This window comes from Balearica regulorum, chromosome 27 (genome assembly GCF_011004875.1).
Source record: "Balearica regulorum gibbericeps isolate bBalReg1 chromosome 27, bBalReg1.pri, whole genome shotgun sequence".
NCBI lineage: Eukaryota > Metazoa > Chordata > Aves > Gruiformes > Gruidae > Balearica > Balearica regulorum.
This window is the reverse complement of record NC_046210.1, coordinates 4,523,407-4,531,331: the sequence shown is the minus strand read 5'-3', so window position 1 is coordinate 4,531,331 and position 7,925 is coordinate 4,523,407.

Sequence of the window (7,925 nt, the reverse complement as noted above, 5' to 3'; positions counted from 1 at the left end):
AAGCAGGTACTTGTTTTACAAACGGCGAAACGCGGTGTCGATGCCGAATGGTTAAGTTGGCTCCGGCTCGGTTTGGCGTCAGTGTAAATGTAGTTCTGGCCGCGGCCGTCGTATTGTCGAGTGCCGGGTATCGCTTTGTGGGGGGAGGAAGGCTTTTTGCCGTGTTCTGCAGCGAGCAGAACCGAAGGCTTCTCTGTTACCGTCGCCAGGTGCCCTGAGGTAGATTTTTTCTCAAATTCAGCCAGCGTCAAACATAATGTACGGCCCAACAGCTCGCGGTATGGACTGACCTCAGTCGAGCTGCCTACGCCTTTGTCTCTGGCTAAAGCGGCCCATGGGGTGGTTGCCCCCCGTCAGCCGCAGCAAATTGGTGGGTTTGGATTTGCAAGGGTCAGGTGGGCCGTACAAAACAAAAAAACCAACCCGAGCTGGCTACGCGTGCCGATCCTCTCAGATAATTATCCTGTTCTCCCTCTCGCTTTAATGCCGATGCAGTTGCATGGACAAATTCTCAGTAGCAGTTGTGGTAGATTTGAAGCCGTCACAGTCCTGATGAGCTGATAGTTTATAGCTCTTGCAAAAAGATTTTTTTTCTGTTGTTTTAATCGCTAGCACAAAATAATTACGTTCCTTTCTTTCCCCCTGCGAAGCAACAAAATGACAAAGCACCAAAATAAAAATTTTGTGTGATCTTCTTCACAGAGCAAGCAAAATTGGGTTTGCAAAATAAAATAAAGGAATCAATCACTTTCCATACAAAGACTAGTTTTAAGTCATTCTTGAAGCAGGAGATGTTTTAGGATCAGAGAAGTGGCTGTAATCAAAATGCTGGAAGAAAATGGGATTTGTTCAGAAAACTAAGTACCTCATTAAAAATTAATCTCTTTGCTCCTCATTCAAATGGTGTATTGATTATAATACATTAGCAGATCTCTTTATAGTTACGTTTCCTTGGGGGGGGGGAGAAGCACGTTGTGTCATGTTTGCTGAAGTATTTGGCCGTCCATAGATGTGGTGTAAGGCTCAGATGATTTATGAAGGCAGTTAAGTACCTACCACGATGGTTGCGTGGGGAAGGGCCGTTATGCGCGGGGTTTATCTCTGTTGCTCAGTTCCTAATTGTCACCCTGACCCTCGGTGACGAGTTGGTGGCCGCCTCGCGCTGCTTCGGTCGCTCTTTCTTCAACACCAGGGCTGTTCTCCCAGGGAGACGCGAGATCCTCCTGTCCTTGCGAGGTGCGTTGCCCAAGATTTGCAAGTGAAAACAGGGAAACAAGCGGTTGAGGGGAAGAAGGTTCATTATTCAAATTCCATTTCCTGATTACCAGCGCGCGAACTCTTTTAGTTTACATGGGGGCAGCTCCCTTGGGTCTCGGTGCCCATCGGTTATTTTTCTCCTTTTACCCAGCAAAGCTGACGCAGCAGGTACGAGACTTCGTTAGCAATATCGTGGTGGTCCTCCTTTTCTTACTGACAAAGCCTCTGAGCGTAACCTTAGTGCGAATCGAGATCATGGTATATATCTGTCCCTGAGTTAGACTTTAAATGGTGCTTCTGAATATATAGGTGTGAGCCTAGATACGAGTCTCATCTGACCACCCAAATGCTGATCTCTCCTCCTGCGCTGAATCCAGCAATTGCTCCGTATAGCGGACACGTTCTCTGCTTGCATTTACCTCTTTAGTCCTCAATAATTACAGCTGATGGTACCCCCCAGTGACACTCAATTCTCTCAGAAACTCTCTTTTTATTTCCCTATCTGCTCTGAACTGCTAGGGACCGGAAAATCCGACGGAGCTGACAGTGTAATCTGCTGATGATCGGCATTCACAGATCTAATCTAGAATAATCTCAAGCTTCCTTTAAGTGCCAGCGAGTACGTTATTCGGTTGCAGTTGCCTCGCTGCAAACCATACCGCCGAAGTCGCTCTCGTGCTGTCTGGGACACGGGCTTTGCTGTCACTGCCCTGGTGCCTCCACGGGAGGCTCAGCCCAGGATCTCCAGCCAACAGCATCATCGGGGGCACATTTGTGATACCGGGGAAAAAATGCAAATGCGGCAGAGCTTCCCAGTGCCCTGCTTGCGAAGCCATGGCAGGCACTGATTTTTATAAGACACAGGTGCTAATTACTGGGAAACAGTTTCCTGAGAGATACCAGTCCCCTAAGGGGAAGTGTTGGGGGAGGCATTATTTTCCATCTCATCTGTTAAATTTAGAAGCTAGGATGGCTGCCACCTGGGAGACCCCTGTGATTATTGACTTATGCAAGCACACTAATTTCCACTGCTACCTTGTCTCCACTCTCCTCCCACTGCATTTTCTCCATTTATATGTCAGCTGCATATTTCCAAAATCGTAGACTTTTTTTTTTTTAAATACTACACGAGCACCCTGGAGCTGTGGCCAAGATCAGGTTTTTTGCTGTGACGAAGTGCACTGAGAGGGACAAAGTCTGTATCTACCCAGGACATACAAGGTAGGAAAGAGCAAAACCAAAAGCAAGCCTAGTATCTTGGTCTGATAGCTCTGAAAATAATACGTGGTGTGGTTGGGTGTACGCAAGGTAAGGCTGTGAGCAGCTGTGGGTGGGGTGTAGTCAGCACGTAACAAAAAAGGACATTTCGTGTGGAATTTCAATCACAGACCTGAGTCATCTCCAGGCTTCTTGATCTTGGTATATAAAAAAAAAATCAATTTAAAAAAAAAAAAGTGACTTTCTAGCTCTTCTTCCCAAACGTTACTCCCCACAAGATACAGAAGTTTTGTGAGGTTCTTGATTTTACTGTATTGTAATGAGTACTTGAAAGAAACAATGATGGATAAAACTTGCTATGAAGATGCAAATTGACATGAAGAACCTTATTTTAAGTCAGAGGTACAGTCAGGGTCATCTTTGGTGATGATCCAAGCTGTGTACATCTTCCACTCAAATGCCGACCCTTTGGGACAGGAGGCAGCCGCTATGGAGGAGCTGGACCTTGGAGCTGCCATGGGAAGAGCAGTACCCTCTGCCATCACCCAATGCTTCAGGGGACACTTCATCGCTCAACCTCTCCAAAGCTTGCTCTGGGCAGGCAATGTCCTTGGGGAACCCTCCCAGTCCCCATGACATTCACCATCTACCATCTTCTTTCTGCTCTATCCTGTTGTTGCCTACACCTACCCATATGCTTACCCAGCCCAAGGACGTTTCTGCCCAAGGTGGCCTGTTCCTCAGCAGCACGTACGCGTGCTCCACGGCACCCTATAGCCCAAATAGATCTCTAATGGCCGAGTAATGGGCTTCAGCTCCTTCTGTCACTGTGCCGTTGAGTTCAGTGGGCTTTGGATTGGACACCAAGTCTTTACGATGTGTTTTACTTCTCACTTCCTAGCTCCTTGCTTTTTTTTCCTTTGGTTTAACGCAGGCCTTTCCACGTTACTTTAACAAAGTTTTATGTGTTTTAATTTTCTTTTATTACTTTGTAGCCAATTTCCAACTGCTTCACAAGACAAGTCAATGAGACAGAGCTCCTAATAAACCTGCATTCATCAACGCCTTGTTTTACTCTCTTTCATCTCTAACTACTATCCAATCACTTGGACAACCGATGCTTCTGAGCTTGCAATTAGACCCATGCTTTCTGCATCTGATGAAGGAAGATTAATTAAATCAGTGCTTTTCAAGACCAGAACAAATGCAGGAACATTTTTTGGCAATTTTCTCCTTCCTTTAAACCTGCAGCCTATTAATTTAAGACACCTGGCACAGAACTAACATTTTGCCCTGATAGAAAACAATAAATGGAGATTTATACACTGGAGCCTTATGGAAAGGCTTCTTTTTCCTTCCCAAAATGCAAATTACAGAATAAAACAACATGAGATCAGGGGAAAAGTTTATAACCCTTCATCCAAAGAATAAGACAGACTTCTACAATGAACCTTTTATTTTTTTAACCACACCTAAGAGAGAGAGGATAACACAGTGGTATACCAGTATCATGATTTATCCCATGGAGCATTCATACTGCTCTGTCATCTGAAACTCCCCAACCACAACTCCTATGAGGAGCCGTGAGGGAACTGGGGTTGTTTAGCCTGGAGAAGAGGAGGCTGAGGGGAGACCTTAGAGCTCTCTACAACTACCTGAACAGAGGCTGTAGTGAGGTGGGTGTTGGTCTCTTCTCCCAAGTAACTAGTGAAAGGACAAGAGGAAATGGTCTCAAGTTGTGTCAGGGGAGATTTAGATTGGATATTAGGAAGAATCTCTTCACCAAAAGAGTGGTCAGGCATTGGAGCAGGCTGCCCAGAGAGGTGGTGGAGTCACCATCCCTGGAGGTGTCCAAAAAACTTGTAGCCGTGGCATTTGGTTTAGTAGGGACATGGTTTAGTAGGCATGGTGGCGTTGGGTTGACGGTTGGACTTGATCTCAGAGATCTTTTCCAACCTTAAAGATTCTATGATTATGCCAGCGCCGTATGTGTCCACGTGCACATTTAAGAGCATATCTCAGCGAGGCTGCAGCCTAAATAACCAAAACAAAATGGGTAAGAGAAAGAAATCAGTGTGATTCCTATTGTATAGAAAAAAGAACTGAGTTGCAGCAAGATTTTAGATTGAGAGAATGGGAACTTGGCTAAGGGGCAAAAAGTCAGAGGCGAATGAGTGCTGGTGTGCTGCAGAACAGGGTCCCGGGACTCTCTATACTTTTCATTTCCCTTCACGAGCTGTCCACTCTGGCGTTCAAGCTTTGATGCCGATAGATGAATTTGAGCGCGATTCTGCCCAGGGCGACTTACCTACTGTGGGCTCTGTTGTAGGCACTACAGGTGACACCAAACGCTTCCCCCTGTAACTCCTGGAGAAGACTTTTCCAGCTCGTTTGTGCTCTGGTGACAGTGGGTTTTAAGTGACCTTGGCGGATTTGCAAGTGGGCAGTTCCCCTTTGCTGAGGCTGAGAACAGCTTGTGCCTTTTCATACATCATGCTTCTCAAAGACAGGCTTTTCTGGGAAGAAAAAGGAGATCAATTGATCTTTTTTACAGTCTATTTGTGTGAAGAAACATCGGAGATAACAAAAGACTAATTATTTTCCTATATTGGCAGTTGCTAAGAGGAAACTTCCAGACAGCGCAATTAGCTTGTGACAGGTATTCTCCATTTACTAATTACTATATATTTAAGACCCTTTGTTCAGGGTTGGTCATCCGTGTCCCAACTGCTGATATCATGTGGACTTCTTCGTTTTGTGGTCACTCTTACAGGTTCAGCCAGTCTCTACTGAAGCCAAAAATAAAAGCTTAAAGAATCCGGATAGGAGTCATCACGTTGGCTGGAATTCACCCAGGGTTCAGTAGATTTTCCCGTGTGTTGTTAAGTCACTTAGATGTGAAAGGCCTAAATCCTCCTCTTCTCCTCATGTTTTCTGTTAACTGGCGCTTCTGAACAATCCAGAGCCAGGCGTTCAGTGAGACGATTTCAGCTGCCGGGTTTGGGTGGCAAATTCTAACGTTGCTTTGAGGTGGTACGTGTGTCTGTGCACCTCTGCGCTGATCCGATAACCGTAGCTGGGTGGTTGCTCGGTAGGCGTCATTGTATTTGTAATGACCATACATGCAAAAATATATTCCTGACATCATCTCTCTAAATACCAGTGACCACGCACCTGCACTGAAGTACAGGGAAGAGACTGCAGATAATTTTCCTTGGTTTAAGTACCTTATAAACAACAGAATAAGCTACATATACTGCCCAAACCTTTGTGAGAGATTCCCTCTCCATTGCCCAAAAGCTAATATTCATTATCATGCTCGTTCAGCGCTAGCCGCCTCTTTGTTATCAATCTTTTGGTTGGTGCGGGTGCAATTTGCACAATTCTGTGTGTTGATATCCATCGCCGCCGCGAGTCCCCTGGCTGGTTTGTCAGTGTTGGCCAGGGCAGCGTTTTTGGGAGCTTGGGAACAGTTTTGGGCGCTGCTTTAGTCAGTCTTAAAATGTGCAGAGTCCTTGTTGGCATCTGTTGTCCACCCGTAACCTGCACGTTGCTGGGCTTGGCTCCAAACGCCGCTCGACGGTGGCCCGCGTGCCGTGTTCGCTGGACGAGGCAGTCTTTGCGTGGCAGAAGCTGCTGGCATTAACGTCCTCTCCTTTTGGAGCGGGCGAGACGATAAGCGCGTTTGTCGATGTCAGTTGTGTTTTTCAGACACAGATGGCGTGTGAATCCCGGCGATTTCGGAAGGTGTGCTGAAGCCTTCCCTACTTGTCCACGCTGCAGGAACAGTTTGCATAAGATTTAGGGCTCCTTTCTTCGCAGAGATAGCTACGAGAAGAAAAAAAAAAATGCAAGCCAAGCGGTACGCTGCGTGTGTCGGTTCCAAGGCAACGTGCTATTTTATTAGCGTCGGCAAATTTTCCCTGGGTTTGCGTTCCAGCTCCCTGCTACGGTCGGTGAGACCTGACAGTGCTGAACCTGAGGCAGAGCACAAAGATACCTGTGTTTTCAGCTCTGGGGTTTTTTTTCCCTTTATTTATTTATTTGTACCTGTGTTTTAAGGCCTGGAGAGTGCTGGTGAAATACCACGTTGTCCGTGTCCTTTATCCGGGATGCTTTGAGGTGTTCAGGTTCCTCACGGCGATCTTTGATTAGCTTGAAGCGTAAGAGTTCCCCAGATCTTAGTTAATTGAAACACACATCAAGTAAGTACATTCATAAATGAGTCATTTATAAATAAGACAGCCAGGGAAGGAGCTTGGCAGGAGCAACAGCGAGAATTGCTAATACGTACCTGGGCTCCTCCAAGTGCGCAACGTGGATGGGCCCGCATCACAAATTCTCTGGCGCCACGAAAAGAAGAGCAGAGGTAACAGATGGATGAACGCGACCGATACGATGTAATCCAATTTTCGGTTTGGTGGCAACCTTGGAAAATCCAGTAGCGTATCAGAAGTCTCTGCTTTGGCCCAGGCGTTGGCACCTGAAGGCACCTGGCTCGTGGGCTGTAAGCAAGAGACCCCTACAGAGAGGAAGGCTTGAGTAGGATGCTGTCTGATTTGGGTCACTTACACCTCTGAGCGTTAAAATATTAATTTCAATCTCTGATTCTTTGCCCCTTCGGTATCATTTATAACCTCTCCAAGGTCAGAGAATGCCTCTTACTCTGTGCACACGCAGTGTGTATCGTCAGAAGAACTGCACTTTGATGTCTCCTTTAGCATTGCTGCAGTCTAAATATAGACGTAACAAGGTGTGTCAGTGTTGTAAACCATCATTATCTGTAAGTAAAATGTTTTCCAATCCACAGATGAAAGAGCTTTTCAGTGCGAAGCATTGCTATTACTGGAACTTGCTTCTTGTTGGGTTTTACTGGATTTTTTAAAAAAAATTTTGAATATCTTCTCTGGTTTTCTGGCTAATGTTTCACATGCTATGCCTAGACACGCAGATAACAGACACTAACACTTGCCACAGTTCGAGATTTATAAAAGAGGGTAATACTGTTCCATATTTTCCTTAAAAAAAACCTTCTCTCTGGAGTCTTGCACTATTTGTGCAAAATACTGGGGTTTCTTTTAAAACTACACCAATGTTGCAACTGAAAAAAAAAAACCCAACATGCTAATCAAAGGTAAGCACCAGTTTGTGTCAGTCGTTCTCAAGAGCTTTTGGGAAGATTTTTCATGTGGGGAGGCCGAGGCATGAATGGGCAGAAGGATTTGCTTATGAATGCTGCTAATAGACGCGACTAAATACTTTGGGTTTCCCTTCTTGGGACCAGCATTGTTGGCCCCGGTGGCTGCATCCTTGGTGTCTCCTCTTGTTTTCCTATCGAAGGAGCCTTGTGCGTCCCGAAGCTGGGGCGGACATCTCTAGCTGGTGTAGGAGCAGGACTGCAGGACTCTTCCCACTTCAGCATCACGTTCCCACCAGCAGCAGCCAAACCT